Source organism: Rhinatrema bivittatum, chromosome 1 (genome assembly GCF_901001135.1).
Source record: "Rhinatrema bivittatum chromosome 1, aRhiBiv1.1, whole genome shotgun sequence".
In the NCBI taxonomy this organism is placed as follows: domain Eukaryota; kingdom Metazoa; phylum Chordata; class Amphibia; order Gymnophiona; family Rhinatrematidae; genus Rhinatrema; species Rhinatrema bivittatum.
In genome coordinates this window covers 124,985,722-124,995,481 of record NC_042615.1, presented here as the reverse complement: position 1 = coordinate 124,995,481, position 9,760 = coordinate 124,985,722, and positions in this window count along the sequence as shown.

Below are 9,760 nucleotides of genomic sequence, written 5' to 3'. Positions count from 1 at the left end.
TAGTTGACCGAATAGTTCTCCTTGCTGAGAGTCCAGGATCTCTCTGCTTCTAGAAGATACTGAAGATATTTTAGCTTATGCTTTGGTTTAACTTACTGAGCAACCAGCCTTCACCATATTTCCCTTCAGTGAAATCTCAAACCAACAATGACTGCACAAAGATGAAGAAGTCATGGCTGCTGCCGGAAAACTTGGAGACAACACTGTTGATCTTCATGTGCACATTGCACACAACTTGTATATTGACATTGTATACAATGTCAGGAAGTATTTCTTCACAGAGAGGGTGGTGGATGCCTGGAATGCCCTTCCAGAGGAAGTGGTGAAGACCAGAACTGTGAAGGACTTCAAAGGGGCGTGGGATAAACACTGTGGATCCATAAAATCAAGAGGCCGTCAATAAAGAGTGGGTGGCTTGCCAGAACGACGGCTACTGCCTGGAGATAATACCCTTATTCAATAAACATACACATGGTTACTGTGACTCCAACATCGCTCTAAGCTACAACAGCAAGAGGAAATGTGGAAAAAAGGATTCGCACTCACAAAGCGGGGAGTAGCTGGCTTGTTACGGCGGTTACTACCCCAAACCAAATAAGCCTGATACTTCACGTTCAACCCATATCCAGCATAGCTCTCTGCTTCAACGGCAGGGGAGAAGAAAAACTGATACTTCACGCATATCCAGCATAGCTCCCTGCTTCAGCGGCAGGGGAGAAGAAAAACTGATGCTTCACGCATATCCAGCATAGCTCTCTGCTTCAACGGCAGGGGAGAAGAAAAACTGATACTTCACGCATATCCAGCATAGCTCACTGCTTCAACGGCAGGGGAGAAGAAAAACTGATACTTCACGCATATCCAGCATAGCTCCCTGCTTCAACGGCAGGGGAGAAGAAAAAAGGATTCACACTCACAAAGCGGGGAGTAGCTGGCTTGTTACGGCGGTTACTACCCGAAACCAAATAAGCCTGATACTTCACGTTCAACCCATATCCAGCATAGCTCTCTGCTTCAATGGCAGGGGAGAAGAAAAACTGATACTTCACGCATATCCAGCATAGCTCTCTGCTTCAACGGCAGGGGAGAAGAAAAACTGATACTTCACGCGTATCCAGCATAGCTCTCTGCTTCAACGGCAGGGGAGAAGAAAAACTGATACTACACGCGTATCCAGCATAGCTCCCTGCTTCAACGGCAGGGGAGAAGAAAAACAACCAATAAGGGCTGAATAACATAGTCTGGGTAAAACAAATAAGCATGGGTGTAGCTTGCTTATTGCAGCGGTTACTTCCCCTACTACCCCTAACTAATCAAGCTTGATATTTCACTTGGATGCACCTCCATCACTGCTCTCTACATTAATGGTGGGGGTGGAAGGGAAATAGAACCAAAGAGCTAAGAGAAACAGATAAATATGAGAAAAAATGTGTGAAGCTCGCTGGGCAGACTGGATGGGCCGTTTGGTCTTCTTCTGCCGTCATTTCTATGTTTCTATGTTTCTATTCAGGGAATAGTAATGCATCTTGTTATGGTATACCATTTCTTTCCCATGTGGGGGAGAATGACATGGGTGCAATCAATTGCACCAATTATATTTGGCATGCCAACTATAATCGAAGAAAGCGTGCTTCATCTCCTGCCACTCTGTAAGCTGCTGTTGGGTACATTATTTACTCTCTGACCCGTTACATCATGGCTCTCAGAACCTGGCTGAAATGCCTTGAAGATAGTGACTGAGCTATACCAGCCACTACAGCCAAGGAAATGAAAGGGAGTAAGAAGCTTGACCAAGCCTGGAAAGGCATATCCATGATGGCTTAGAGGATCAATATGATCCCCGATATGTCTTCATTTATATTTATTTATTTTATTTAAAATCATTAGTATCTCACACCCTCCAACGTTTATGGCAGATAACATTAAATAATCATAAAAATTACGTAAAGAAATATACAGAGAGAGAGAATTGCTTTGGAGCTCAATCTATATATTTGCACCACACTTGTCTCTGGTAACCCCTAACAGTGCTATCCTCTGGCAAAATATCTGGTGCCTGCATGCCCTTCTGTTAACTGCTTGAGCCAGGATAGCCTGCTCCTTTTGGACCCTCCTTTCTTCTTCTGTGATAAAATGTTTTCTTTCTTTGCTGTAAAGCTTCTGCTGCTCTAATTTTTGGCCCATTCGCAAAATGTACCAAAGCATCACCCAAAAAAAGAAAATGTACGTAATCCCATGTTTGCCACAGAAAAGTTTAGAGAGGCACCTACACACAGCACCACAATGGACTAAAATGGCCACCAGAAATGTGACTTAAGTTTTATTTCTGCCCTGATACAAGCATTAACATTTCCTGTGTTAAAAAAGCAAGCACTAAAATGTGTTCCTGCCAGTGTGGCTCTCTACATTGCCCTATAATAGCTAATACCCTCTTTTACAGGCAATTTGTATACGCCCATGCTAAGCATACCACAGGTTTTATAGCATGGGTGTTTTGGCACTAAACCTATATTACATGCCCAAGCAAGGTTAGTGCCGAAAAACCTGCATTAAAACCAGCGTGAAAACCCATGGTAGGCTCAGTGCAACTTATTACATTGGCTCAGGAAGAGGACAGGGACAACTGCACAGAAGGGGCAGGCGTGAGAAAAGCTGGAAAAAATAAAAATGTTTTGACTGAAATGCTGGAATAGGAATCCTGCACTGGGTTTGCATAGGCACTTGAGAAAATAACATATGTTCAATGCAGGTTATTGAATAAGGTACACCCTCATGTATGAGCTATTGTACATGTCTGCTGAAACAGTGTTTTAACTGTTATGCACTTATTACAAATGTGCCTGCTCATTTAAATTAATCATGGGGTAACCCTTTTCAATTTACGTTGAAATATGCCGCTCTTTTAAGCAGAAAAAAAATTTTGAAAATTTTTTGTTAAACTTTTTTTTCACATTAAAGGTTTGCAACATTAGCTCCAACTTGGTAGAAAACATTAATGGAATAGAAAACATCTTTTTCCAAAAAAAAAAAAAACGGACTAGAGCCCAGAGCTCGTCAGCTCTGCTCCGCCGAACGCCCAACACTGCTGGTATTGCGGCTTTAAACACTGTGGATTGAAATAAAGTACATATTTAGCACTCCTAACCATTCCATCAGTTAAAACAGCAAGACTGACACAAGTGAGAGAAAGAGCCCTATCACTAGCCAGACCCATAATCTGGAACACAATGCCTCCAGAGATCAGGCTACAAAGTGATCTCAAGACATTCAAGGAAAACCTAAAAACATGGCTTTTTAAACAAGCATTTTACAAAGAGACAGGAGAATAGAGAGAAATATTTCAGGAAAAGACAGAAAGGCACCAACATACAGTCCTTAGGACTATACAGTAGATTAGTCTATGAACTCCACACCACAATAAACCATAACTATAATACTATGTGTAATAAAACTACCGGTGTAAGTACCTTGGTACAATTGGTCATGAACTACTTGGCTAAATGACTATGTCTAATGATATATTGTAACCGAACCTTTGACGGCACCTGTTAGAATGTACTATTGTACACTTTTACCTACATTAAATATGTGCCTACATGTAAACCGCTGCGACTGTGTTTAACTTAGCAACGGTATAGAAAAGTTTTTAAATAAAAATAAATAAAAACGCCAGCATTCAAGTCAAGCAGGTTTAGGAATGTACATAGCTAGATTTGGAGAACAGATCGTCTATGCGGCCGGCATAATGGAGGACCCGCCCTCTTTAAACTGATGTATTTGAAGCCTACGTGTAGATTCAAAACCGACCAAACAAGAGCAAGGGAATTCAAAGTGTGCTGTTAATTTTAACCCTTTAAGCCCTTTAAATTAGTGAAGACCATTCGATGGAGTCATTCATGCCCCGGGGAAATTCAGTAGAGAGTTTAAAAATCCATCTTTGCTCTCTATAATTTAGGAGAGAGTGAATATCTCCTCCTCTGGTGTTTGCCGGGATCATATCTAGAATGGTCCACTGTAAATCAGAAAAGCTGTGATTTTTCTGATAAGTAATGCTTAACAATTGGTGCTTCAATATTGCCTGTATTAAGTCTACTTCTGTGTTCTCTTAGTCAAATTTTGATTGGCCTGGATGTCCGACCAACGTAAAGCAAGGGGCAGTCACATTGTAATAGATACACGACATGATGAGAATTACAATCAGTTACTAGTTTCCTCTTATATTCAGTATTGGTTATCGGATCTTTCCAAATTTCTCCAGTCATAGCATTGTGACTCATGTCACAATTACCGCAAGTTGTATGAAGACCAATTGTACGTGAATGCGGAGGGGTCGGTAATGCTGCCCTCACCAGGTGATTCTTAATGTTCGATCCTCTCTGGAATGAGATGAGAGGGTTCAATAAACATCGGATGAAGTTGGAGTACATGCCAGTGTTTATGTATACGTTTGGCAATATCTGATGCCAGATTTGTAAATTGTAATACATAAACAACCTGGGAGACAGTTTTCCTGTTTTGATATATTAAAAGAGATTCTCTAGGAGAATATAATGCTCTTTTGTAGGCTGATCTAATGATTCAAAAAGGATATCCTCTTTCAAAAAAAACACTTGGCTAAATCATAGGCTTGAGATTTGAAATCTTTCAACGACGAGCAAAGGCACAGTAGACGAAAGAACTGACCCACCGGGAGGCCATTTTTAAAGGCCCTAGGGTGGAAACTTTGGTATCTCAAAAAATTGTTCTTGTCAATATCCTTTCGATACAAAGTAGTCTGAATTTTCATGCCGTTTTTAATTATCATAATATCCAAAAAAGCAAGTTGTTGGTCATCGACTTTAGATGTAAATTTCAAGTCACTGTCTATCATATTTAACCATGTAAGAAATCGCTGCAGATGTAATTTATCTGATTTCCAAAAAAAGAGAAGGTCATCGATATAGTGTATCCACAGGCACACTTCTTGAAAAAAAAGATTTGTTAATCATCCGTGTCTCTAGCCAGATTAGCGACCGCAGAGGCAACTGAAGACCTCATCGCTTGCGGTAATTGTGACGTGTCACAATGCTATGACTGGAGAAATTTGGAAAGATCCGATAACCAATGTTGAATATAAGAGGAAACTAGTAACTGATTGTAATTCTCATCATGTCATGTATCTATTACAATGTGAGTGCCCCTGTGGGATTGGCCTGGTCGGACATCCAGGCCAATCAAAATTTGACTAAGAGATCACAGAAGTAGACTTAATACAGGCAATATTGAAACACCACTTGTTAAGCATTGCTCATCAGAAAATCACAGCTTTTCTGATTTACAGTGGACCATTCTAGATATGATCCCAGTGAACACGAGAGGAGATATTCACTCTCTCCTAAATTATAGAGAGCAAAGATGGATTTTTAAACTCTCTACTGAATTGCCCCCGGGCATGAATGACGCCATCGAATGGTCTTCACTAATTTTATATTAAAGTGTCATTGGGATCAGCAATTTGATCGGTTGAGAATTGCAAGCGAATGAAAAACTATCCCCTGATAAAGCTATTGACGAAACAAGGATCCTTGTAGGGAACATTACAGAGACAAGAAGTGGGAATGATATGAATACAAAGAAGGCGTGTGAGAGATAGAAGACAGGTTTCACTACAAGGACAGTAGGAAGAATCATGAGGATAAAGATAAGATTAAGCCAAGACAATATACGAGAGGATTCTTTTGGGAGTGTTTTACTGTGGGAGGAGAGTATATTTAGGTGTGTATGAATGGGGGATGAATGTATGTGGGAATGTGGATTTTTTAGAATGTAAGGTGCATTTAGTAATGTTCACCAGGTAGTGTGTTTAAGACTTAGGTCCACCAGCAAGTATGTTTAAAGAATCAATAGGTTTGTATATGTATTTATGAAGATTTGTAATAAATGGAAATGTAACATGTTTAATGTTATGGAGTCTTAGTTAAGTGGACCCTTGGGCCGACCTGCAGGAGACTGGGAAAGGTGGTCAATGTCTCTAGTATGTGGCAGGCCGGGAGGCAAATGTTCAGGCAGGACGTAGAGGTGCTCTTCACCCTGGAAGCTTGTACTCCCCCGGGAGAAGCCCGTAGGAGCCCAACTGCTGGGACTTAGGCGGCTTCACCCTTGGAAGCCGAAGCCCCCCCGGGAGGAGCCTGTAGGGGCCCGGCCGCTGGGACTTAGGCGGGTTGTTGATCAGGACTGGGGACTGGAACCAGACTAGGACAGTAGATCATAAGAACATAAGAAATTGCCATGCTGGGTCAGACCAAGGGTCCATCAAGCCCAGCATCCTGTTTCCAACAGAGGCCAAAACCAGGCCACAAGAACCTGGCAATTACCCAAACACTAAGAAGATCCCTGGGCTCGGGTTCTGGAACCAGGCAGGAACTGTAGCAGGACTCGGGTATTGGAACCAGGCAGGGACTGTAGCAGGACTCGGGTACTGGAACCAAGCAGGGACTGTAGCAGGCAAGCAGGAACGGAGCGAGTAGCCAGGCAGCTCATGCCGGGGCACGACGCAACAGGGAACCAAGAGGTAAACCCGTTGCAAGGCAAAGACAGTGTCCGCGGCGTCTGACATCAGGAACTGGGCGGAGTCACCACTGGCAGGAAACTGCCTAGAAAAGCGTCCAAGTGGCGCGTGCGCCTAGAAGCAGGGCGTCCATGAGGAGCTTCCCAGTGGTGGGCCCCCGCCGAACAGGGCGCAAACCAGGCCTCCAGAAGCGGGAGTAGGTCCAGGAGCACGGAGGTAAGGGTCTGGTCGCAGCGCTCACGGCCAGAACCGCAACATTTAATACAGGATTATGAATAAAATTTGTGAAATACAAAGGTAATATGTGAATATAATGTTATATATAGAATTGGAATATGTGCAGAAAAGTGTATGTGACCCCTATGGTATGTGAACATTGTGATGAATAGGGGTGAAATTTCTCTGCATGTTTTGGACCATATAAGGTTACCTCTATGAGAGTATAAAGAAGATTAATATTGTTGTTATCTTCAGTGTTATATATACACCTTGACTGATGATGGATGAAATGTATAGCTTTACAGATCAAGCTGCTCTGGAATTTTATCTGGGTGCAGATTGTTAGAGAATGTTGAATCCTCCCCTGAAGGGGATTGGAATGAATTAGTTAAATGTAAGAAAAATTTAAATTCATATGGAGTTACACACAGACACGTTGGGGGAGTGTTGCCATGCTAAAAGAATACAGAGAGGATTACGTATGAATAAGGAGCCTTCTTTATTTGCTAATGACGAGTTCATTGCCAAATGGAATGCCATTCTTAATAAGTGCTCTTATGACCTTAGAGTTATGTATGCCTGATCAGACTCCCTTGGTTATTCTCCTGAATCTGCTCAGCTTGGGAGGGATAATTTCTTTGACAAAAACTGTTAGTATTATTGTAACTACTATTTGTATGATGCTCAATATTACCTGTGCTGTTTATGCTTGATGATAGCATTGCGACACTGTCTTTTGTTTGGCTGCTTATGCTGACATTAATAAAAATTACATTAAAAAAAATTGGATTGAGCATGAGGAAAGTGTGGTTAGAAGTAACTTTGTTGTGAGGTGGAGGCTTTGTTCTTGTGAATCACAGTGGGCTCTCTGTCTGCACTAGTGGGATAAACAAGAAGAGTTCTAAGGTGTGAACTTTTTGAGAGAGCTGGTTTGTTTTTTTACCTTCTCCCAGCTCAGGAGGAAAACTCACTGTCAGGCCGATACAGTAAAATCGGCGGGAGAGCCGGTGCTCTGAGGCGAGCGCCTGCTCTCCCAACCTGCACCCAGGCCACTCTTCTGTGCGCACGATCCAGTATTTAAATGAGGGCCCGCGGTAAAAATACTTTTTGACAGGAACGGCGGCTGTCAGCGGGTTTGACAGCAGACGCTCAATTTTGTCAGCATCGGTTCTCAAACCCGCTGACAGCCATGGGTTCGGAAAACGGACGCCAGCATAATTCAGCGTCCGTCTTCCGACCCGCGGGCCATCTGCTTTTCTGTACACTTTCCCGGTGCCAGCAGGCATTAATTTCTGAAAGTAAAATGTGTGGCTTGGCTGCACAGTTTATTTTCTGTATGGCACGGGAATAACGAATAGGCCCATCAACATACATTTGCATGATGCGGGTGCTATTACCCCTTACTGTATAAGGGGTAAGAATAGCGCGTTGAAAATGCGCGGCCAATCACGGGCTAACAGTGCGCACCGACCTAGAAAGAGGTGTAAGAACTTAGTTTTTGCAGAAGTTTTTGTGTCAGCTTGTTTGAAGGAGGGAGTTTGTTTTTCCACCACCATCTCCCTGCTTATAATTTTGAGAGAATTTTTCTTTCCCATCTCTGGGAACAGCTTTAGAGAGTTGGATAGGCAAAGCATTTCTACTGGAGTAGTTGACCTATTGTCAAGGCAAGGAGCTACTGCTGCTGTGGTCTTTCAAGGGTCTCCACGCTGTGATGTCATCACTGGGCACCGCTGGTCTATTCCTGCCATGGGCCCTTTAAGAAGGGCAAGGGACAGCTGCAGTGGCAAAGGCAGGCAGAGCACAGCAGCCTGCCATGCGAGCAAGGAAGGATCAGCGTTGGCGATTATGGGAGAGGCAGACAGGCAGAAAGTGGTGCTCAGCTGAGTCTCTCTTCGGGGGGCCTCTCTCGATATCTGCCACTGTCTCAACACGTTCAGGGCCGAAGGTGAGAGCAGCCGTCCATGGGCCTGCCCCACTAACCACCGAATGCAAAAACCAGCTTCCTACAGCTGCCTCTTTGAGGGGGTGGCAGGCATGGGGGAGAGAGCAGGTTTTGGTAGAAGTGTAGAGGAGGTTCAAAACAATTTCTGACCGCATTGTCCTGTATTTTATCATCTATTTACCTTTATCTTTTCTTTATCTGTGTATGAAAGTTTTTATAAGTTTGTGCAGTTTGTCTTTGTGGGGTGGTGGTGGTGTGGAGGAGGAGAAGAGGCAGGGAGGAGGGGGAATGGGATAGGCAGGTGAGTGTGGTGGAAGGAGGACAGCAGAGTAGGGTAGACTGAGAGGGCGGGTAGGGGGAGCAAGGAAAGGGACACCTCTCCGAAAGCGGCACCCTGTTCAACTGGCAGGTGGATTGGCTTTGTGTTTTAAAGTTCAGCGTTGAGGGCAAAGACACGATCATAAATGGTGTCCTCAAAAACTAAGACATGCTGTTTGGGAAACCTGCTGCCAAGACATTCAGCAAAACAAAAATTCTTTTCTGCAATCAACTTTTTCACACAAACATTTTTTTTTTTAAAGAGGAAAGCGGTTGTTTTATAAAAATTTAAAGTTACCATCCAGGTTAACTTTGTTACTGTTTTTTTAATCACGAACAACCACCATCCCCCAATGATATTTTTTATTATTATTTATTCAAAAATATTTTTGATCATTGTTTTTTTTAGAACTTGATTACATCTTGTCAAAAATGAATTTTTGTCCAAAAAACAGATGGAACAGTCCACCTCAAAAAAGGAACTTCATTAAACTGAGATCTCAATCGTTCACCTCATATACACTGTCCTACACCTCACAGTTGTACTTAGCTTTACTCAATCCACATTGAAAGGTCCTCCGTTCACGGCAGCGTGTTAGCCCGACCTGGCCAAGTTTCGAAGAAGTTCTTCATCAGGGGAAAACCACTTGCCCACCGCACGACTCAGCTCAAGAAATGCAATTTTTGTCTTGAAGAAAGAGTATGGAATAAATGTTTGTAACCTAGGTTGGAGA